Here is a 24,575-nt window from a genome sequence, read left to right on the forward strand (position 1 = left end):
GTCATAACTTACAGTACAAATATTAAAGATTTTGCCCAAAACTATTCCAGACAGTGATGATCCCATCGTGAGAGGCATAAAACCACAGTGCATAGACAAACGAACAAAGAGGACTGGTCATTGCATTTATTTGTTTAGCCCATTTAAAAAGGAAAAAAAAAGGAAAAAAAAAAAAAAAAAAAAAAAAAGGAATGCAGCCATTTTTAATTCCAGTGTTCTCCCTACAAGTAAAAATATCTACCTCAAAAGGTCACTTTTCCTACTTGCACAAAAAGACTCTTTAAAAGCCAAATCTGCTGCTTAGCTAAGCAGGAAAAGCACACATTAATCAACTTGTATCCACCAACATTAAGTACGCACAAAAAACCCCAAAACAAATCAGTTTTACCATTTACACCTAGGGATGGGTACCGGTATCCGGTGCCATTCTGACATGAACGGTAGTAACCAGACCGAAAAGTAGCACACATTTCGGTGCTTTTTTCCCCCCTGAGATGTCATACACTTTGGATTCTAGCCAATCATTTTACCTTTCCAAGGATAGTAGGCGGGCTCAGGTACGTAAGTTCTTTTAGAGCAGAGCTACAGATGAAAAATGCCCAAGGCGAAGCGGTCAAAAGTCTTGCTGTACTTCACAGCAAAAGATGCAAACTCAGCAGCCTGCAACAAGCGCTTTAAGGTGATACTGTGCAAAGGAGGTAACACCTCGAATCTGATGAAACACCTGGCGACGCATAGCGGGTTTTTTTTTAAAAGCCGAGAAATGCACCATATTTGATAGCTTGCTGCAAGACCTCACACCGAGCACATCTACTGCGGGTGTGGTGCCTGTTATCGGACCCGGAGTTAGCAACATCCCTCAAGAACCCGAAGAGGAGAGTCCTGGTCCCTAGCCCTGCCAGTGTAGCAGAAATGATGACGGATGATGATGGCAGCAGCAGCCGTTCTTCTCTGCGTGAGTAGCTTAATGTTGTTCGTGTGTAATTTACGTTGAGTAGGCTAACCACGTTATTACATTAATGCATGTAAGGTGAACTAGCAAACAGCGTCGTAGTTACATGCGGCTGTCTTCTTGTTTGATGGGAGATACTCCCTTCACCCTGGCCAAAACGGCTAAAATGACCAAAGAAAAAGTGGAAAACAGCTAAACATGAGGTTTTTGGACAGTTTGTGTTTTTTTCCCATTGTTTAAACACTGCTTCCAGCCAAGAGTGATACCATATATGCCCTATAGCTGCAGAAAAGGCTAACATTGTTATCTTTTTACAAAAAAAAAAAAAAACCAAAACAAAAACCCCCCCAAAAACACAGCTAAACATGAGGTTTTTGGACAAAGTTTGTGTTCTCCATTCTTTAAGCACCGGTTTGAGCACCGGCACAGTTTCAAAAGTACCGGTTTGGCACTGGTATTGGATAAAACCTATGCGATACCCATCCCCATTTACACCTGCACCCCACACATGTCAAAAATCTCTTGTGGGAAGGACATGCAAAAGTTAAGGCCAATCAGAATTCAGACTTTATACATTTAAGTTTAAGCTACAGGAGCCACTGTCTGAATCTGCATGGAGGAGTGATGATCCAAGGCACCAGTGTATAATCCAGAACTCTCAACATTATGGACACTACGGGTTATTCGTCACCGTGTCCCATCTGTCTGTTGACAAGCATGTGGTAGACCCCCTTCTTTGCCAGCAGCTGCTGATGCGTCCCCTGCTCCACCACGACTCCTCCCTGGAATACAGCAATGCGGTCTGCGTTCTGGATGGTGGACAGACGGTGGGCCACGATGATGCACGTCCTGCCCTTGCTGGCCTGGTCCAGAGCCTCCTGCACCACCTACAGAGAGAGCATGGCCTTATAAGAGCTCCTACAATTAATGTTTTCAGCACTGACGATGGTTTCAATTTAAACCAAAGCTGTCATCTTTATCAACATGGCTACTTTCCTGTATTCCTCCCATCAAGTTTAATGTGAACTCTCTCAGCCCAACATTTCCACCAGTCTGAGTTTGTTCCCATTTTCTTGCGTGTGGATTTTAGCTGCAGCAGTAGTTTGTATGAGCTGGTGACTTTACTCACCATTTTCTTAATCTCCCTGACAAGCATTACAGGTGAAAATGGAAAGATGTGCTCACCTTCTCGCTCTCAGTGTCCAGTGCAGAAGTGGCCTCATCCAGCAGCAGCAGCTTGGGGTTGCGGAGGATGGCTCGGGCTATGGCTATTCGCTGCTTCTGACCACCTGACAGCTGTGTCCCCTTATCACCTGCCTGCGTGTCATATTTCTGCTCATGGGGGGGGGGACAAAACAAAACAATGAGGGGGCATAGTTGTGTTACTATAGATGGTCAAAACAATACAAAGCATGAATCCAATCACTCCTCACAGCTGACAAATTTCTTAAAGTGTACTTTGAGGTTTAATAATAAATGCTACATTTATTGCCAAGTTATTAAAATGCTGGCAGGAAATCATTTTCACATGCACAATAACACATTCATCTTCAGCTGGCCTCCTGCATGATTACCATTCAAATTTGTTGACTGATTATAAGGCTTAATGATACAAGGCCTCCAGTAATCAGTACAGATTCCTCTGGTGTCTTGAATGGGAGAGGAGGTAAACCACTTCACTGGGACTGTCAGGTGGTCACTGTCCTCAGTGTTACATTGATTTTATGCCCATGACACCTCCTAATGTGCCCCCTTTTATTACCCCTTAATGTCCCAGCCTAGCTGTACTCCCGTCTCTTGATCCACAACCAGCTGCTGCTTCGTTCAGCACCCTCAGTGACTTGACTGCTCGTTGAAAGGCCTGCCCACCAATTGTGGTCTGTCTGAGCTGCCATTTCCATCCCAGTTATGCTTTTCAACCTGCAGGTGGAAAAATAAAGCGCCACCAAGTTTCCTATGCTTCCTAAGGGAAGCATGTATAATGTAAACAGAATTGGTGCTAGCACTGAACCCTGTGGAACACCATAATTGACCTTCGTGTGTGAAGAGGACTCTCCATTTACATGCACAAACTGGAGTCTATTAGATAGATATGATACAAACCACTGCAGTGCAGTACCTGTAATACCTACACTGTGCTCTAATCGCGCTAAAAGAATATTATGGTCAACAGTATCAAACGCAGCACTGAGGTCTAGCAGGACAAGCACAGAGATGAGTCCACTGTCAGAGGCCATAAGAAGATCATTTGTAACCTTCACTAAAGCTGTTTCTGGGCTGTGATGAGCTCTGAAACCTGACTGAAACTCTTCAAAGAAGCCATTTGTCTGCAGATGATCTGTTAGCTGTTTGACAACTACTCTTTCAAGGATTTTTGATATGAAAGGAAGGTTGGAGATTGGCCTATAATTAGCTAAGACAGCTGGGTCTAGAGATGGCTTTTTAAGTAAAGGTTTAACTACAGCCAGCTTGAAGGCCTGTGGTAGATAGCCGATTATTAGAGATAAGTTGATCATATTTAAGATTGAAGCATTAATTAATGGCAGGACTTGTTTGAGTAGTTTTGTAGGAATGGGGTCTAAAAGACACGTTGATGGTTTGGAGGAATTAATTATTGAAGTTAACTCAGAAAGATCAATTGGAGAAAAAGAGTCTAACTTAACATCAATGGTACTAAAAGGAGCTGTAGATGAGATTACATCTGTGGGATGATAATTGGTAATTTTTTCTCTAATGATTAAAATTTTATTTGTGAAGAAGTTCATGAAGTCATTACTAGTTAGTGTTAAAGGGATTGTTACCTCAGTAGAGCTCTGACTTTTTGTCAGCCTGGCTACAGTGCTGAAGAGAAACCTGGGGTTGTTCTTATTTTCTTCAATCAGTGACGAATAGTAAGATGTTCTGGCTTTGCGGAGGGCTTTCTTATAAAGCAGCAAACTATTTCTCCAGTCTAAATGATGATCCTCTAAATTTGTGACACGCCATTTCCTCTCCAGCTTACGAGTTATCTGCTTTAGGCTACGCGTTTGAGAATTATACCACGGAGTCAGGTACTTCGGATTTGAGGCCTTAGTTTTCACAGGAGCTACAGTATCCAGAGTCATACGTAGTGAGGAGGTAAAATAATTAACAAGATAATCAACCTCTGTTGGGGTAGTATTCAGGTAGCTGCTCTGCTCTATGTTGGTACAGGGCATTGAAGATGATAACAGTGGGTGGATTATATTCTTAAATTTAGTTACAGCGCTTTCAGAAAGACATCTACTGTGATGAAGTCTACTCTCCACTGCTGTGTAATCAATTCTTGTAAATGTTATCAGGAAATGATCAGACAGGGGAGGGTTTTCAGGAAACACTGTTAAATGTTCAGTTTCTATGCCATATGTTAAAACAAGATCTAGAGTGTGATTAAAGTGGTGGGTGGGTTCTTTTACATTTTGAGAGAAGCCAATTGAGTCTAATAACAGATTAAATGCCATGTTGAGGCTGTCATTTTTAGCATCTACATGAATGTTAAAATCACCCACAATAATTATTTTATCTGAGCACTACATCAGCTAAAAAGTCTGAGAAATCAGAGAAACTCAGTGTAAGGCCCAGGTGGACGATATATGATAACAAGTAAGACTGGTTTCTGAGTTTTACAGCTGGGGTGGACAAGGCTAAGCATCAGGCTTTCAAATGAATTAAAAGTCTGTCTGGGTCTTTCGTTGATTAATAGGCTGGTATGAAAAATTGCTGCCCACTGCCCCCTCGGCCTGTGCTTCGAGATTTCTGGTAGTTAGAATGACTCGGGGGTGTTCAGTCATTTAAACTAACATAATCATCCTGTTGTAACCAGGTTTCTGTAAGGCAGAGGAAATCGATTTGTTGATCAATTATTAAGTCATGTACCAACAGAGACTTGGAGGAGAGAGACCTAATATTTAATAATCCACATTTCACTGTTTTACTCTTTGGTTCAGATGTGGATACTTTATTGTTCTTTCTTTGTCATTTTTTATGTTTAAGTTGTTTATTGCTGTTTTTTTAGTTTGTCTTTTGCCTGTTCGGGAGCTGACACAGTCTCTATGGAGATGGGGTTGGGGGGGGTTGGGGGGGGTTGGGGGTAGTAACAGGAGGAGAAAAGCTGCAGAGAGGCGTGTAAGACTGATACTCTGCTTCCTGCTCCCAACTCTGGATAGTCATATTTTGGGGGGTTTAATAAATTTCTCCATATTTCTAGAAATGACAGCTGCTCCATCCAAAGTGGGATGGATCCCGTCTCTCCTAACAGCCTGCAGGTGGAAAAATAAAGCGCCACCAAGTTTGTTTATCACAGCAGTAAAAACACTGATCAAAGGTTTTACAGAGGTTTTTCACAAAGGCCTCTTTAGGAGACTTGCATTGTTGCTGTAATTACTTTTGCACAGCATTTCACAATTTTTCATTTTAGCTGACTAATGGTCCCCTTTACAGCATCTCCATCTGACCTATGAAGCCTTATCTTTACAACATCTTAAAGAAACCTGTGGGCAATCACACCAACCTTTCATCTACAGCTTTATCATGACAAAATATTTCAGATCCACAAGAGTGGAATAAATGTTATAAACTCAACCTTGTTCATCTTGGGGGTTAATGTAGTTGAGCAGAAACAGAAAGGCACGAGACCCTTACAAAAAGATGGAGCTCTATTCAATGCCAAATAACAACAGTTGCCTCAAATCACTTCATATTGTAAGGTAAAGACCCTACAATAATACAATACAGGGCTGAAAGAATTACTCAAAGATGACTCGATACTGACAGCAAACCCAACAGTTTGTATAGTGCTTTTTGATTAGTGCTTTATGTTTTTAAACTAAGATTTTAAATTGGTGGCAAGATCCCAGAACCCTTAAAAACCACAGACCAGCATCTAGTCTACAGTTCATCAGCAAAATGCTTTGAAACCACCACATTACTATCAAGTTTCAGTCTGCCTCCTGACCAGAACACTTTGAAGTGTCAGCACTGACCAGTTAACTGCCTGTCAAATACAAGCAGCAAATTCAACATTTTAAAGGACGTAAAAAGCAAAAGAAATACCATCTGAGCTTTCTGGATGATGAGCCTTAAACACTGTATCGAAGAAATTTCAGAAGTTTCAAAGTTAAATTGATCTTCGTTTGTTTCTAATGTGAAACCATTACATCAAAAACCAGCAGTACTGGGAGAGCATCCATCCATCCATCCATCCATCCATCCTCATCCGCTTTATCCGAAGTCGGGTCGCGGGGGCAGCAGCCTAAGCAGAGAAGCCCAGACCTCCCCTCTCCCAGCCACCTCCTCCAGCTCATCCGGGAACACCAAGGCGTTCCCAGGCCAGCCGAGAGATATAATCTCTCCAGCGCGTCCTGGGTCTGCCCCGGGGCCTCCTCCCGGTGGGACATGCCCAGAACACCTCACCCAGGAGGCGCCCAGGGGGCATCCTTGTCAGATGCCCGAACCACCTCAACTGGCTCCTTTCGATGTGGAGGAGCAGCGGCTCTACTCTGAGCCCCTCCCGGATGGCCGAACTTCTCACCCTATCTCTAAGGGATAGGCCAGCCACCCTTCGGAGGAAGCTCATTTCTGCCGCTTGTATCCGCGATCTCGTTCTTTCGGTCACTACCCACAGCTCGTGGCCATAGGTGAGGGTCGGGACGTAGATCGACCGGTAAATTGAGAGCTTCGCTTTTACACTCAGCTCCCTCTTCACCACGACGGACGGTGCAGCGTCCGCATCACTACAGCCGCAGCACCAATCCGTCTGTCGATCTCCGGCTCCCTTCTCCCATCACTCGCGAACAAGACCCCGAGATACTTGAACTCCTCTACTTGGGGCAGGAACTCATCCCCGACCCGGAGTGGGCACTCCACCCTTTTCCGGCTGAGAACCATGGCCTCAGATTTGGAGGTGCTGATCCTCATTCCCGCTGCTTCACACTCGGCTGCGAACCGTTCCAGTGCGAGCTGGAGGCCCCCACCCGATGAAGCCATCAGAACCACATCATCCGCAAAAAGCAGAGATGAGATTCTGAGGCCACCGAAGTGGAAGCCCTCCGCCACTTGGCTGCGCCTAGAAATCCTGTCCATAAAAATTATGAACAGAATCTGTGATAAAGGGCAGCCCTGGCGGAGCCCATCACCCACCGGAAACAAGTCCGACTTATTGCCGGCAATGCGAACCAAACTCTTACAGCGGTTGTATAGGGATCGAATGGCCCGTAGCAGTGGGCCAGACACCCCATACTCCCGCAACACCTCCCACAGGACACCCCGAGGGACACGGTCGAATGCCTTCTCCAAGTCCACAAAACACATGTAGACTGGTTGGGCAAACTCCCATGCACCCTCAAGTATCCTCGAGAGGATAAAGAGCTGGTCCAGTGTTCCGCGACCAGGACGAAAACCGCATTGTTCCTCCTGTATCCGAGGTTCGACTAACGGACGAACTCTCCTTTCCAGCACCCTGGCATAGACTTTCCCAGGGAGGCTGGGAAAGACCCGTATGAAAAGAACATCGAGGGAACAGTTTACCCTGCCCGGGATAGGGTTACCGGGGCCCCGCCCTGGAGCCAGGCCCGGGAGGGTGCCCAGGGCGGCGTCTGGTGGCGGGCCTTAGTCCATGGGGCCCGGCCGGGCACAGCCCGAAGAGGAGACATGGGCCCATCCTCCCGCAGGCCCACCACCCGCAGGGAGGCGCCATAGGGGTCGGGTGCAATGTGTGTCGGGCGGCGGCCAGGAGCGGAGGCCCTGGCGGACCGATCCCGGCTGCCAAGACTGGCAATAGGGACATGGAATGTCACCTCTCTGGTGGGGAAGGAGCCTGAGTTAGTGCGTGAGGTTGAGAAGTACCGGCTAGATATAGTCGGGCTCACCTCACGCATGGCTTGGGCTCTGGAACTAGTCTCCTGAGAGGGGCTGGACTCTGTCTCAGTCTGGAGTTGCCCCTGGTGAGAGGCGGCGGGCTGGGGTGGGTATTCTAATATCCCCGGCTTGCTGCCGGCACGTTGGGGTTTTTCCCAGTGGATGAGAGGGTTTGTTCCCTGCGCCTCAGGGTCGGGGAACGGGTCCTGACTGTCATCTGCGCTTATGCGCCGAGTAGCAGTTCAGAGTACCCAGCCTTCTTAGAGTCCCTGGGGGGTGCTGGAAGGTGCCCCACCTGGAGACTCTGTTGTCCTACTGGGAGACTTCAATGCTCACGTGGGTAACGACAGCGAGACCTGGAGGGGCGTGATTGGGAGGAACGGCCTCCCTGATCTGAACCCAGTGGTGTTTTGTTATTGGACTTCTGTGCAAATCACAGTTTGGCCATAACGAACACCTTGTTCGAACATAAGAGTGTCCATAAGTGCACGTGGCACCAGGATGCTCTAGGCCGCAGGTCGATGATCGATTTTGTAATCGTATCACCAGACCTGCGACCATATGTTCTGGACACTCGGGTAAAGAGAGGCTGAGCTGTCAACTGATCACCACCTGGTGGTGAGTTGGATCAGGTGGCGGGAGGACGCTGGACAGACCCGGTGCACCTAAAGCGGCGTAGTGAGGGTGTGCTGGGAGCGTCTAGCAGAGGCCCCAGTCCGCGAGATCTTCAACGCACACCTCCGGCAGAGCTTCAACAACATTCCGAGGGAGACTGGGGACATTGAGTCCGAATGGACCATGTTCAGCGTCTCCATTGCGGGCTGCTGCATTGAGCTGCGGCCGCAAGGTGGTTGGTGCCTGCCGTGGTGGTAATCCCTGAACCAAATGGTGGACACCAGAGGTGAAGGGAGCCACCAGGCTGAAGAAGGAGTCCTATCGGGCTTGGTTAGCCTGTGGGACTCCAGAGGCAACTGACAGGTATCGACAGGCCAAGCGGAATGCGGCTCGGGCAGTGGCTGAAGCAAAAACTCGGGTGTGGGAGGAGTTCGGAGGCCATGGAAAAAGACTTTCGGACTGCCTCGAAGAGATTCTGGCAAACCGTCAGGCGTCTCAGGAGGGGAAAGCGGTGCTCTACCTGCACTGTGTATAGTGCTGGCGGTGCGCTGCTGGCGTCGACTGAGAAAATTGTCAGGCGGTGGAAGGAATACTTGAGGACCTCCTTAATCCCACTGACACGTCTTCCGAGGAGGAAGCAGAGTCTGGGGATGAGGGGAATGACCCGCCAATTTCTGGGGTCGAGGTCACTGAGGCAGTTAAACAACTCCTCGGTGGCAGAGCCCCTGGTGTTGATGAGGTCCGCCCCGAGTTCCTGAAGGCTCTGGACGTTGTAGGGCTGTCCTGGTTGACACGCCTCTACAATGTTGCGTGGAGATCAGGGGCAGTACCCCTGGACTGGCAGACCGGGGTGGTGGTCCCCATCTTTAAGAAGATGGGGACCACCGTTTGTTTCTAATGTGAAACCATTACATCAAAAACCAGCAGTACTGGGAGAGCATAAAACAACAAAAAATAAACTTGCAGTGTATAGTTAGCTCTCCAGGCAATAAATCATCAATTAATGATTTCTTGTAGTCATCTATTATCTCATCTGCAGCAGTGTTGCCTCTTATGGTTACATTTTAATCTTCTTTAGATGTTTCTCATCATGTGATATGATAAAAATCTCTGGAGCAGGTGACACTCAGAGATCATTTTATAGCAGCCATCAAGTGTCAGTGTGCACAGCCTGAATCAGAAACAGCATAAAGTTGAGACTCGTTCTAAGGCTTTAGGTTTTGAGGGCAACACCAAGACATCCTGGCTGTATTGAACTTCCCTCACAGTAAAACCCTGTGATAGCTGGGCAGAGGGAGCTCTAGGCAGATTTGTGAAGCGTTAAAAACAAAGCTGGACATCAGATTCCACCTTTGGTTAGATTCAGTGTTTCAGCCTCCTTTCTTGCTGTAATCCTGACTCTGCTTTTTTTGACCACCTCTTTATCCACCCAGTCTGTTTTATTGACGCTGGATTTGACCCTTATCTTTACATGGAATGTTCTATAAAATAGTATAATGACATTACCAGTGGCAAACCCTCTATGAAGTTGTGAATGTTGGCTGCTTTGGCCGCTGCCTCTATCTCGTCCATGCTGACTTTGCGGCTGTTGTCTCCATAGGCAATGTTTTCAGCCAAAGAGCAGTCGAACAGCACGGGCTCCTGGGAGACGATGCCTATCTGGGACCTCAACCAGTGAATGTTCAAGTTTTTGGCATCAGATTTGTCCAACGCCTGAAGGAGAAAGAGTAGCACAAATAGGCTCAGGCAGTGGTGCACGCTTGTGTCTTTTTTACCACATGGACTGAGCATTCATTTGATATTTGCAACATCCATTTAATCACCAAGCCCTGAAGGAAATGTCTGATTCGTTAATGGATAAAAGCTTGTTTAGCTGAAGAACTTGTCACTTCTTACTTAAAGTTAACTCTGATCATTGGTTTTACATCAATTCTGAATTGATGTAGAAATTCAGTTATTGACTTATTTTGCCAGAATATTTTTTTTTTTTTTTTTTTTTTTAAGTGACACAAACAAACGTACTAGAAAACCTGCAATGGTGCACATGGTGTTTAAAAACGCCATGTGACAACAGGACACGAGACAACAGGCAACAGTATTCATTTCCCTCTCAACCAGATAAATGTTTATGCAGTAATCCAGATAAGAGCACCTGTTACATGGACTTCATAACAGCAGAGTACTGGAAAGCACTGGGCAGCTAATCATTACCCAACTGTCAGTAGGTGAAGAGGCATCAGTGTGAGGTAGTGCACAGAGCGTGGGCGTGCAGTTGTTTTCTCACCACTTTCCCATCCAGCGGGTCATAGAACCTCTCCAGCAGCTGGATGGTGGTGCTCTTCCCACAGCCGCTGCTTCCCACCAAGGCCAGAGTCTCTCCCTTCTTCACACTCAGATTCAGCCCTTGCAGGATGGGTACATCAGGACGTGAAGGATAATTAAACTTGACCTTCTCAAAGGTCACATTACCATCAAATTGGTCCTGGAAGAAGAGAATCAGTTAGATATGTGGTAAAATATCACTTTTCTAAAGCCGTGTTTGGTGCGCGGGGCTTTGCGTCATGTACCGGACAATCTCCGTCCTTTGACAGGTTATCAATGGCAGGCTCCTTGTTTAACAGCATCATGATGTGGGCAGCAGACAGTTTGGCCTTCGCGTAGTTTGGAGCGAAGGAATTGACTTGACCGACGGCCATGGCACCGAACAGAACGGCTGAAATCACACTGGGAGAGGAAAGTTAAACACATTAGCTTCGCTGTCAGTGGGGTGTGAAACAGGATTACATAAGGCTAAGCTAACACGAACCTACGACATCTGTGTGCCCAGCATGTTTGTAATTACTGATAATCTTAAAGATGAGTTTGCACTGCTCGGTCCCGCCGATAATGATGAACCGACTGACGAGTTTATGCCTACAGCTGTAGTCAGAAGTTTGCATTTACTCATCGTGGGCATTAATTTAATGGTAATTTTGTGGCCTTTAATGTCGCGTCACCACTTTGCCAAGAACTGGAAGAAGACCCAAACAGTCAGTCTGAGATGAGAGGGACCTGGTTAAGGTGTTCAAGAACAACCCAGGAACCACAAAGTCTGAAGCCTGCCATGAACTGGAAACTGCTGGAACACCAGCACCACTGTCCACAGTTAGGTGTGTTTTACATCACTATTGACTGAGAGGGCGCCAAAGCCTCTGCTCAAAAGTCAATACCTTTGAGCTCGACTGAAAATGGCAGACGCCCATGTGGACAAGCAAATGTCTCCTGGAGAAAAGTTTTCTGGTCAGACGAGAGAAGAATGAGCCGTTTACCCACCACAACAAAACTTTGGAAGCGTAAAGTTGAGGCTTTCAAACCCAAAAACAATATATTAGCACTGAACCAGTGTGGTGGTGGTACCATCATGCTCCAGGGCTGTTCTGTCAGTGACAGTATTAATACTGCATAAATTGGCTGGACTAATGAATGAGCAGAACCACCTCCACATTCAACTCCACCTCAAATCAACTATATGGTTGACCAGGGCAATAATGCCAAACACAGATTAAAACTGGTTTAGAATGGATAAAGCAGGCTAACATAAAGTTTATGACACGACTGTCCCAAAGCACAAACCTCAGTCCTATTGAAAACTTGGGTTATTTTTGCTTTCCTGGCACAAACCTGAATTTAAGCAAACTAAAATGGGCTCTACCAATCCTGCCAAGGAGTGATTAAACGATGCCAGAGGCTCGTTTATGGTTACCAAAGGGGTCTGGTTGAAGTGCAACTTTCTAAGGCACATTTAACCAAACTTTAGTGAGGTTGTTTGTATATACTAGAGCCTGTGTGGATCCAAAATTCACTTTACTACAGTAATGCTGTACAATCATTCCATCCTGGAGAGTGGGAAAAACAAAAAAGCTCAGAGACAATAAATCAATAGAAGCTAAAAAAAATTATACTCATGCCCACGATGAGTGGATGTGAACTTTTGTCCACAACTGTAAATACAATAAATGAAGGTCTAGGTGTGTTAAAATGACTTCAAATTTGATTTGTGGATCTGTCGCACCAACAAATGTACAAAAGTCATTTTCAACAGCACTGAAACATTTACAAAAACAAAAAACCCCAAGAAATCAGGAAGGGGGCATGTGCCTAAAATTTCCTATAAACTAGTATCCAAACTGATATTTTAAAGATGCTAGCGCTTCGTCTGCCTAACTTCAAAGCAAGGCAGCCTCAGTTGGGTGTACAGTGTTCATTAAAATGTAAAGAGGTAATATTTTCTTCTTTTATGGACTCTGAGGCTTCGGTTTGCCATGAACTTTGGACTTCCCAGTTTATGACACACAATATAAATGAAAGCAGTGGCTCCTCCCAGCAAAAGAGAGTCTGATGTATTAGCACAAGTATCTGTCACAGTGTACATTTGAAAGCCACCCCAACCCCCCCACGCTGAGGCTCTTCATGTGCTTCTGACTAAGATGATTATTAACAGCCACATGAACAGGTTCTGTCCATCAGAAATGCTTTGTTTGGATGTTACCCGCCATGCAAACTGTCAGGTCTGTTTGTTAATCTCCTCATGAAGATACAAGCCAATGTCTCAGTTCACTCACAGGAAGACACCTTCGACATCCATCCTTCCAGCTATAACGAGCCAAGCACCAAAACGGAAACAGGCCGCATATGCGAAATAGATCATCGCCTGGGAAAAGGAGAAGGTGAGGCCGTAGATGTGTGCCATTTTCTTTGAGTTTCTGTAAAAACACGAGAAAGGTGGCATCAGAACTTAAAGAGCGTATAATTGAGCAATCAGGTCCCTGTGGTACAAATTATCCTACTTGTAGGGCACGTCGAGGTTCTCCTGATACAAAGCTTCAAACTTTTCTTCTCTTGTGAGGCAGACCACGGTGCGGATGTTCTCGATGGCCTCTGTGGCAATCTGCAGAGACCCAATGCAAATATCTCATGAGTTCAGAGTTTCAGACTGAGCCGTGAGGAATTTTTACTTTCACTCTGGCACATCTCGCACCCAATCCTCACCTTTCCAGCCTTCTCCAGCTCCTTCTTGTCTTCAGCAGCGTGTCCGCCAAGCATCTTCATCTGAATGGCTCCAGCCACTCCAATGATGGGCACCAGAGACAGGAGCAGCAGAGTCAGCTCCCAGCCGTACACAAAACCCAAGATCAAACCGGTGCCCATGTTGGCGAAGTTCTGAGCGAGCGTGGCCATACGCACGCGCCTGCGGCCTAAATGGATGATTTGACACTTTAGTGTGAGCCTTTGGCAACCTTTGGCCAGCTGTTGGGCTGTTGTTCAAGCTTACCCCTGCACTTGGGCTGCATCTGTGGCCAGTCTCGTAGTGAGCGCACCAACACTGTTTTTGGGTTGGTCAAACCAGCCCAGATCCTGCAAAGGAGATTTGAAAGAAGCACTGAAGGACCTGACCAGCTTTCATTATGGCTGCCATGTAGATAATTGGTTCACTTTAGCCACCAAAAGAAATTATTTTCAACAACATCCTCCCTGCACTCTCATTTGACTTTGTCACTTACATACCTGCCTCATCATGGACTTAAAGGCCCTCAGTCTCAGCTTCAAGGTGAGGACCTCTCCAGATTTACCAAAACAGAAACCCTGTTTAAAAAACAAAAAACAACCCCCCATGACATTAGCACACGTGTCACATCATCCGCATGCATTTATGCTGCAACACCAGCATCCTTTAAACTTGTGTGTACTCTCCTAAAATTTGACAGGGACCTGTGTGACCATTTCCTTTCATTTTAACCTTTTATTTATTACTTACTAGCAGGATATAACAGAGTTTACCACAAACCCCTTCCATCAACTGCTTGGCGTGTGTGTGTGTGTGTGTGTGTGTGTGTGTGTGTGTGTGTGTGTGTGTGTGTCGCGCATTTGCATACCTGTAGAAACATGGTGACAAAGGAACCTGCTCCAATAGCAGCAAACATGAGGGAAAAGAAAACTGATCTTTGTCTGACAACGTCTTGGTCCAGTTCTGCAAACACCTGAGGGGAGATAAAAAGATCAAGCTTTCTACAGTTGCTGAAAACACCTCCATTTAACACGAACCTGTTATCAAGAGTAACCTACATTGATGATCTTTGAGAAGATGACTGCAAACGCAGGCTGTATTGCACCATTGACGATGGCACAAAGGGTCCCCAAAAGAATGTATGGCAGCTCTGAAGTGTTCAGAGCCATCACTTTGAGGAACGACACAGGGGGAACGTCTTCATCCTGCAGACAGGAGGAAAGATTAAAAAGGCATCTAACTCAAGTGATGAATGAATGGTGTGTATAAGTAGATTCTCAGCATGAAAATGATCCCAAACACATTGCTAATGCAGTAAAAGCATAGTTGATAGAAACATACAATAGATCATCATCAGTCTAGGGAGCCCAAACCAAAATTATTGAATCAGTGTGGGATCATCTTGACAGAACAAAAGGCAGCAAAAATCCAAAGAAGAGTTTTGAATGTCCTTCAAGAAGCCTGGAGAACGTTTCCTGAAGACTACTTAAAGAAACTGCCTAAGAGAATAAATTGCAGCCCCAAGTTTTAAAATAAATAGTACTGTATAATTCAATTATTACTTGCCAGAAAAGGTAAGAGGAGGTGTGAACACTCATCCAAGTCAAAATAATAATAATGATAATAAAAAAATTAAACAATCTTAGACTAAGAATAGATTTTTCATATTTACTTCACATTCCTTTATTGATAGAAGGATTTAGGTGTTTGCTCACCTCCAAGTTATCACCAGTCAGCTTTTCCTTTTCCTCTTTGTCTCCTTCTGAAGCTTTAAAGGATGCGCCTTTTGTGCTCTTCCTCTTGAAGAGAGAAGATTCAGACAACGACCTGATTCCTGGGCTTCTCTCATCTGCAGACTGCTCATGCTCCTCCTCTGCATTTTTCTGAAACGTCTTCAGGAGGAAAACCACAAATGCAAAACAAACAAATAAAGACTGGGTGCTGTTGAAGTTCCCATCTGCTAAAACTGCCTGTATGCAAAAATTACCTGCATGGAGACCAGCGTTTGGTAGACTCCCTTCCTTCCATCAGCTCGCTGTGAGTTCCCACCTCTACAACCTTGCCATCTCTGAAGCCGGCAATAACATCAGCGTTTCTGATTGTTGAAAGGCGGTGAGCCCACGATTAGTGTAGTTCGACCCAACCGGACCTGCACACGGGCGAGTTTGCGTGTTACACCAAGTTAAATGTTACTAGCATGCTGCTCTCAAGCATTTAACATAAACTTAAATTATTGCAGCAGGGTAGGTTTGTGTGTACCATGGCTCAAATCCACAATCCATGCGGGAGACATTTATACAAGACTATGAATCAAGTCAGATTGAGCGGATTGCTCCTCTGGACATGAGTTAACATTCCTGCTCTGTCTTTATTTATTTATTTACAGTGGCCTTGAAACGAGAATAAAGTAACCGTTGATCCGTACCTTATCAAGCGCCGCCTGCACGATGGTCTCACTCTCAGCATCGGCGCAGATGTGGCTTCATCCAACAGGAGGATTTTGGGGTTGCGGACTAAAGCTCGGGCGATGGCGATCCTCTGCTTTTGTCCTCCGCTCATCTGAGTCCCCGATCTCCCACCAGAGTCTCAAACTTCTGCTCAACACAGAGAGTCCAATGATTAGCAAGTGGTGATCAATCATTTACAGGGACAGAGGAATTGTAAGTATTGGCCTACATCGGGTAGCTTCATAATGAAGTCATAAGCATTTGCTTCCTTGGCAGCTTGTACGATCTCCTCCTGCGTCCACATCGGTTCGGCCATATCGGATGTTCTCTGTGATGGTGGTGGCAAAGAGGATGGGCTCCTGGCTCACCACCCCGATCATCTCCCTCAGGTGTCGGACGTTAAGAGAACGAAGATCGTGACCGTCAACTAACACCTACATGGACACACACGACACTCAGTTTACACCGTTGTGTAGATTCGCCGTTTCCATTTACGGTACTAGTTTATGTGGAGCCCTTTATACACAGAAGCAAACAAACCAGTTTACTGTATTTAAGCAAACAGACTCAATTTTCATAAGGAGTGTCCAAAATAAACAAAGTTCTTTAAAAGAAATCCACCTTATCATCTACTTTAGGCTTTAAGTTGTTAAAAAAGACAAAAATAAATATAAAGGTCTGATTTCTGAACGGTTAAGTCTGCACAGGACTGACCTGATTTGTACATCTTGCACTTCAAAGTACTTGAGGTCCCACTTACGTTTCCTTCCTGAGGATCGTAGAACCGCTGCAGCAGCTGGATTGTGGTACTTTTACCACAGCCACTGCTTCCCACCAAGGCAAAGGTCTGCCCCCTCTTCACAGTCAAGTTCAGGCCATTTAACACCTACAGACAACATGAGTTTGGGGATATAAAACTGTCAGCATACTATTTTAGCATTTTAAAGTACAGTATACAGCGGCTATGAGAACATACTTTGATATCGTCCCTGGAGGGGTAGCTGAAGTGGACGTTCTTGAACTCGATGTCTCCTTTGATGGATTCAGGTTTGTAGCCAGCCTCTGAATAACTGTCGATACTGGGGACCTGTCGAGAAGAGAATCAATTACTGCAGATTTCACTTCTAAGAGGCCGAACTAATACAGCAGAACAGGGCTTATTCTTTTCATAACCTCAAAGAAACAATGGAAGGAAATGCTGTTAGCCCTTCAGTTTCAGCTGAGCGCGTTCAGAAAGCACAGTGTTTATTTTCACAGCGCGTTACGTTTTCACTGCATCTCCTGTTGCACAGCTCTGTTATTCTCCCTTTTGCCTTGCAGCTGACAAAAGCTGAGCTCTGTTTTGGCAGAATTTGACACTTATGTCTCACCTGGAAGCCTCATCCTTTAGCACTTCACCCTTGAACATAAGAATAAGAAGTAGCCACAATACAAGAAATGATTTCAGTGTGAAAACAGGTAAAACAGAAGTGACTTTCAAAGGCTTAATATCCTCCCCTTCAAGTCTGGAGCAAGGAACACGTTTCAGAGAAGATCCCATTTGTTTTTTTGCTTGAGGTTGTGTGCATTTCTGTTAGTGTGCAAACAAAAGTGCTGCTCAGCCTGCAGTTTCTCAGATGAAGCCATCCTTTATCTGCATTTCTAAACTAGCATGAGTCTGTAGTTATACACAGAGACAAACACGTGCAGCACAAGCTAAACATAGCCCCGTCCCAGAATAGCAACAGGCAGGAGTTGACCCTGCAAGCCATCCTTCAAGTGGCTCAGCTAAACAGACTGGTTACGCTCCAAGCGTCTGTGGCCATAGGAGCCCCTTTTAAATTCTACTAAAGCTCATTTCACAAAACACTTTCCGCCATCTTCACAGTGTCTGCAAAACTGATGATCATACTCGAGTTTTAATTATTTTTTGGAAATGAGTCTGATTCAGCAAGTGGAAGAAATTTACAATAGCCACAGCTGTGCAACGTCAACTGAATGAACAGCAGGCGCTCCAATTACAGCAAAATCCAGCTCCAGGTTGCTGGCAGCATCAAAGCAGCTCACCGGAGCGCCACCGTAAAGCAGCATGTTTGGTAATACAAAGTGGCAACAGGGCAACAACATGAATGGGTGAAAAAAGAAAAAAGCGCTGAGTGAAAAACATTGCACTTCTTACGTGATCAATGATGTTGTACACTTTATACGCAGCTCCCCGAGCACTCGCAAAGGTCTGGATGTTGGGAGAGGTCTGTCCCAGTGAGAAAGCACCAATGAGCACAGAAAAGAAGACCTTTTTGAGAAGAAGAGAAAAATAAAAATGCGCACTGGTGTTAGTCGCAGCAAAAACCTCCAAGTCGCGTGCATGTTTACTGTACAAACTAACAGGTGACAAATCTACTCACAGTGAGTACAGTTCCAATCGTGTACTCTCCATTCAGGATGAGTGTACTGCCATACCAGAAGGCCAGAGCATAGGACAGGTAAATAAAGAGGAAGGTGACACCCATGGAAATGTTAGCAGAGATCGCCTTCTTTATTCCCATCCTCTTAGCATCCTCTAGGTTCTTATGATATCTAGAGTGCAACACAAAGAGCACAGTTAGGGGCAAATATAGTATAAAACACATTTTTAAACTCCACAAACAGTGGATTTCTGCCAAGACTGACCACATCTGCACAAATAATGCCATTTTCAGGCTGTTGATAACAGTTAAAGACACGACACCTCTCAATCTCCTTCTCTTGACCACTGAAGGCAAACACAGTCCTGATTGAAGAGATCACCTCCTCGGCTACAGCACCGGCTTTAGCATATGCAGTCTGCTCTTTACTGGTGAACGATGTGAGCACCTGTACACAGACAAAAGGTGGTGATGCATACAGAGCCCAGGGTGTTTTAAGCATCAGAAACACAGGAATAAACTTCTGCAGCAGCTTACCATACTGAAAAGAGCAGCAGAAATGCCAAGCACGGGGCTCACAGCCAGGATGACCAGAGTGAGCTTCCAGCCTTTGCTCAAGCCGATGATAAAAGACACAACAAAGCTGGTGAAACCCTGGATTAGCATCCCCACCTTGTCACCGATACCTTCTTGGATCTTATAGACGTCACTGCACATGCACATATAAACATCAAGCTCCAGTTTTGAAAAGTCAGATACTTTCAAATACAAATGACAGACACACTCATCTCCATAATGCCATTTATTCAAAGAGTCCTTCAGTTTCAGAAAGTTAGAGATCTGCATAGCTGCTGAATATACTTCTAGCATGTTTAATTAACACACAGCGCTGTGGGACCTTTAAAATCACACACTTCTCATCTGTTACCCACTCTGTGAGACGCGTGTTGAGCTCTCCCGTCTCATTGACGTCAAACCAGCCAATGTCTTGCCGCATGATTTGGTGGAAAAACAGGATGCGGATGCGTTTGACCTGCCGACCGGCTGCCAGGGTCCAGAGGGCCACCTGTAGGTAGGCTGCAACCAGCACCCCAGCTCCCATGATGGAGAAGTATATGGCATGGCTGGGAGAGGACAAGTGACAGATGCGGTCTGATAAATCTACTTCAGTCAGTCTCTCCACCTGATGAGGCAGCTATGAGGTGTCAGGCTGTGATGTCTTACCCAGTCATTTCCTCTTCTAAGGTGCTGTTTGTGGAATCTGAGGACACAGGAAGGAAGAACAAAAGAGTCATTTTACCCCTTAATGATTATTGCCGTGCTAGCCGTGTGCACACACGCCTGCATCTGAAACTCACTGGCTGCCTGCGCTATGAAGCTGTCCGTCATGTCGCCAAAGACGATGCACATGAGTGGAAGCACTACGCCGTTTGCCATTGACATCACCGTCCCAACTATAATCATTAAGACATCCCAGCGGTCTGCAAACCTAAACTGCACACAGAAAAAAAATAAATAAATAAATTTAGTGGGAAAAAGTTCAACTGAAAGCAGCTTTCATCTCCTCCCTGCAGGGGTCTGGTGGAGTTCACTGAAACAACGGGAGGATGTGCCTCACTCCCATCCTCTCCCGACTTCCCCGTTCAGCACACACACCTTGCTGTTGTGCTTGTAAGAATTTACAGTCTTACAAGATAACTATAAACAGTCAAACCAGCTTAAAACACTGCTGCTCCCATTTTGTCTTCACATGCACACTCCAATAAAGAAAAACAATTTCCACACCAGAAAATTAAAAAAAACAAAAAAACAAAAACAAATGAGCCTTGAAGAAAAGTGTATAACCTGTTTTTTTCTGGCAGCAGGCGATTAGTATGAAGATGAACCTACCACTTTGATGGGGCTAACCGTGGGCATCTTAGGATGCTTCTCCTTTTTCTTCTTCTTCCCTTTCTTCGAGTCATCTTTTTCAGTCTCCCTGGAGAATTCATAAATAACATGATGTCAAATATCTCCCAAGTTTTCCATTTCAAAGCTTAAAATCAAGCACAGATTTTTTTTTTAAAAAAGAAAAAAAAAAATACTTCAGAAGTTTGACTCAAGTCCAACTGTCTAGTTCAGCTCCGGTTTCACATCAAATCATAATTGATATCAGTCGAGCACACCCATCAGGAGCTTTCCTATACATCTGTGTAGCACGTAATCAGTAGAAAAGTGATTTTAGTAATTTAGAGTCTTTTTTTTACCCTGTATTTCCATTTTGTTGGGGTTTGGCTGCGGACATTTCCATCTGCTCCTTCTCCATGGCTGGGTCCTGTCAAAATAAAAGCTATCCCATAAACATGCCTTTGCTCTTTAGAATACGTTAAACCTGCAATAAAACACAGTCTGCGAGGTTAAGCCTTTACAAAACTGAAATTAGGAGGAATTTGAGGGGTGGAAAAAGTCTTAGTACAGTAAGTCCGTGAAAACCAGGGTGCAGATATTCTGCCTGTTGGATGGATTTGGAAGAGAAAAAAAATCCCCCGCCCCCCAACAACAGTTACCCTATCAGTTAGTCCTCTTTAAACATCGAAATGATATAATTTGCTTTAAGGAAGTTGGGTAAAGTACAAGTACAGCATTGTGATAACAGTATAACATACATACGTGCAATTTTTTTTTTTTTTTTTTTTTTTTTTTTAAATTGAGCATCAACAATGTAGTACAAAGACATACATATAGCAAGGCCACAATGCTCCTTTTTACATATTTACCCCACCCCAAGAACATATTGGACACCGATCCAGAGGGGAAAAAGTAAATAAATAAATCAATAAAATGAATTAATGAATAAAATGAATTTAAATGAAGTACAAGGAAATTTACCGTATTTGAAGATGTGCACTTAAAGGGGAATAGTTTGCACAAAATTAATCCCAATCACACACAAAAACAAGGATTTATGGAAGCTGTCAAGCCTCTTTCAGGTGGGTATGGTTTTAATTTTCTCTAAATGTTTTAGCAATGTATCCCAAACAACAAAAAACCTCTCCTTCGACCCCTTGAGAGCGTACTTTCTTTTCCAGCTGTATAAATTGTGTCAGGTCACTAAACCACAAAGCCGCTTTGGGTGGCTTTTTTGACTTCCAATGCAACAATATCCTTCTGCGTGCAAGCAATGTAGTAAAAGCGATTATGTTTTTATGACTCTTCCTTAATGTTCTATGTCCTCTCTCTGTGACACCAAATATACCCTTAACTGCATTGGGTTGAAGCTCAACATTCAATGCTTCGGACAGTGTATTGAAAATTGTTGACCAGTAGGCTTTTAAAGTAGGACATGACCAAAACATATGTGTTAGATCTGCAGAGGGATTTCTACAACTCTCACAGCTTGCATCTATGTTTGGAAATATTCTGGCCAATCTTGCCTTGGAGTAGTGAATGCGGTGTAGAATCTTGAACTGTATGATGTTTAATTTAGCACAAAAAGTGCTGTTGTTTACTCTTAAAAGAGCGCTCTCCCAAATCTCCTCTAAGTCCACCCCCAGCTCATTCTCCCAGTCCGCTTTAATCTTTGGCATTGTTATATTCTTAAAGGAGGCTATACAATTATTAATTCTTGAGATAAGGCCTTTAGGCTTAAATGTCAGTTTCAACAGATCATCTACAGCAGTAGATGGAATTCTATTTGGAAAGTCGGGGTTATGATGCTGAAGGAAATGGCGAACTTGAAAGTATCTAAATAAGCTGGACCGAGGGAGGTCAAATTTGTGTGACAAATCCTGAAAACTTGCCAAGACACCGTCTATGTACATGTCAGAAAAGTTATGGAGGCCTCGTCTCTGCCACAGAGCAAATTCAGAGTCTAATCTGGCGGGAAGGAAAAGGTGATTATTGTGTATAGGGGTTAAATGGAGAAGATTTTCAAACCCAAAGTTCTTTCGAAATTGAGCCCATATTTTGAGAGTGTTATTAACTATAAGACTGGTGGTGTGCTGCCGTGAGGAAATTGGAAGGCTGGAGGTGACCAAGGCTCTAAGAGAAGTGGAGATGCAAGACGCTGCTTCAATTTGGCACCAGTCTTCATCAGGGGTATTGAGCCAGTATATGATTTTTTGAACATTTGAGGCCCAATAGTAATGGCGAAAATTTGGAAGTGCTAAGCCGCCTAGGTTTTTAGGCCTCTGTAACAGATCCAGGCGTATTCTAGGTTTTTTTCCCATCCCATATAAATGAGATCAGAGCTTTATCAACAGATTTAAAAAATGATTTTGGAAGGTAAAGTGGGATACATTGAAAAAGATAAAGAAACTTGGGGAATATATTCATTTTATTTTATTCATTTTATTCATTTTTATACAATTTACAGTATATATCATTTTAAATTTGTTTTACATTTCCCTTCAAACAGCTTTGAAAACGGCAACAGTGTAAAGAGCTAAGACACTGAAAAAACATTTAATTTTACCATTTAAATCACATGTTAACCGAGTTAATAAGTTTTTAGACGCCGACAGTTTTACACAGCTTCGGGTTTTTCGGGTTTCAACATTTTTACCTAAAATGAAACCGCAGAAGCTCAGACTGCGGTTTATTTCCAGCACCGGCACCGCCTCTGTCTCTGACGTGGTTCAAGTATAAAACCATCGTCGTGGCTCTCACAGTCAAATAAAAGCTAAGTAAAATGTGTAGAAAAGAGTACAGACTCACCGGTTTTCCCCGCTGCTGTTCTTCCCTGCTCTCTGCGGACAGAGATGTCGACCAGACGCACGCGCACAAACTCGCGCACACTCTTCCTCTTCCTCCTCCCGCACGCTCTCTGCTCCTCACGTGGCCTTATGACGTCTAAGTCGATGGGAGAACTGAAGTGTTATCCCCTGATCAGAGAAATGACTTGTGAACGTCTCCTTCTGGCCTGCTCTTTCTTTTTAAATGCCGGACGGTCGGAGCGTGTCCCACCATGTTTGGAGAACAGCCAATTATTGACCGCTGTCTGTCAGCAGTTGTGAGGGGGCGTGGCTTCAGGTGCTGAAGTTTGTGGTAAATACCGTGATAAACAGTTTGTTTTATTGTATTTTTATTTATACCAAGTTAGTGCAAAAAACAGACCATGAAGGCTGTAAGAAGGGCAGTGATTTCACTCCACTTTGCTGTGATCTAATTTTTTTTTACGTTTAACGTTATTTTGTCTTTTGGGACAGACCAAAGTTTCTTGTTACATAAGATAAGATGAGATGCTGCGAAAAGATGTGTTATTTCTTTAAAAGGAGTGACTGAGTAATGAATAAAGCTGACGAAACATACCACGAAGATATGAGAAAGAGTTGCTGAACTAAAGTTAATAAGAGAATTGACAATCAGTGAGCAGCAGCAGAAGACGAATGGAAGTAAGTGTGAATGAGAGGGAGGCAGGTGTAACAGATGCAGGGTGTAAAGATTAGTGAAGGTGGATGAGTTTAAATACTTGGGTTCAAAAACAACAGACAAAGAGAGGTGAAGAAGAGAGTGCAGGCAGGGTGGAGTGGGCGGAGATGAGTGTCAGGAGTGATTTATGACAGAAGGATGGCAGTAAGAGGTAAATGGAAGATTTACAACATGGTAAGATTAAAAATGGGTACACCACAGAAATGGCTCAGGTTGAGCAGTTTGGAGACAAAGTTAGAGAAGTGAGTCTGAGATGGTTTGCACACGTGCAGACGAGGGACAGTGTATATGCTGGACAAAGGATGTTGAAGATGGAGCTGCCAGGCAGGAGGGACTCCAGGATGTAGTGAAGGAGGACATGCAGAGGGTTTTGTTTATTCTGCAGTCACATATTTATGCTGAGGTTGAGTGATTTACAAACAGTTCTCTTGTGTCTGCTAAAAAAAAATATTTCCAATGACCACAATGACTCTGCTTTTGCTAGTTCTAATAAAGCACAGTCAGGCAACACACCCTCATTTCATCCTTCGCTTCACCCTCAGGGAAACCAGAGCAGCAGCAGCTCCCTCTGCAAATCATGTGACACAAGCTGAGCTCATACTGCGAAAACTAAAAGTTAATCCAAGAAGTCATTTCTACTGATATAACTAACTCTCAGCAACACCTGCATCGCGTGACCTCCATGTTTACATACAGTAGCTGCACATTGTGTCCTCTAACCTTTGTGTTTGGTAACATCAAAGGAATGCTAACAGGAAATATCTGATGTCATATCTATCATATTTAATTATTAGCTATTATTCATCACTGGCGCTCTACTGTATGAGCCCACCGTTCATATGTTTCCTTCC

General features: G+C 44.4%; 1 pseudogene; it reads right to left on the minus strand.

The window, feature by feature from the left end:
* Positions 1 to 1,297: 1,297 nt before the first annotated feature.
* Positions 1,298 to 24,040, minus strand: LOC116325165 (annotated as a pseudogene).
* Between the last annotated feature and the right edge of the window lie 535 nt (positions 24,041 to 24,575).

The sequence above is a fragment of the Oreochromis aureus genome, linkage group 11, assembly GCF_013358895.1.
Source record: "Oreochromis aureus strain Israel breed Guangdong linkage group 11, ZZ_aureus, whole genome shotgun sequence".
NCBI lineage: Eukaryota > Metazoa > Chordata > Actinopteri > Cichliformes > Cichlidae > Oreochromis > Oreochromis aureus.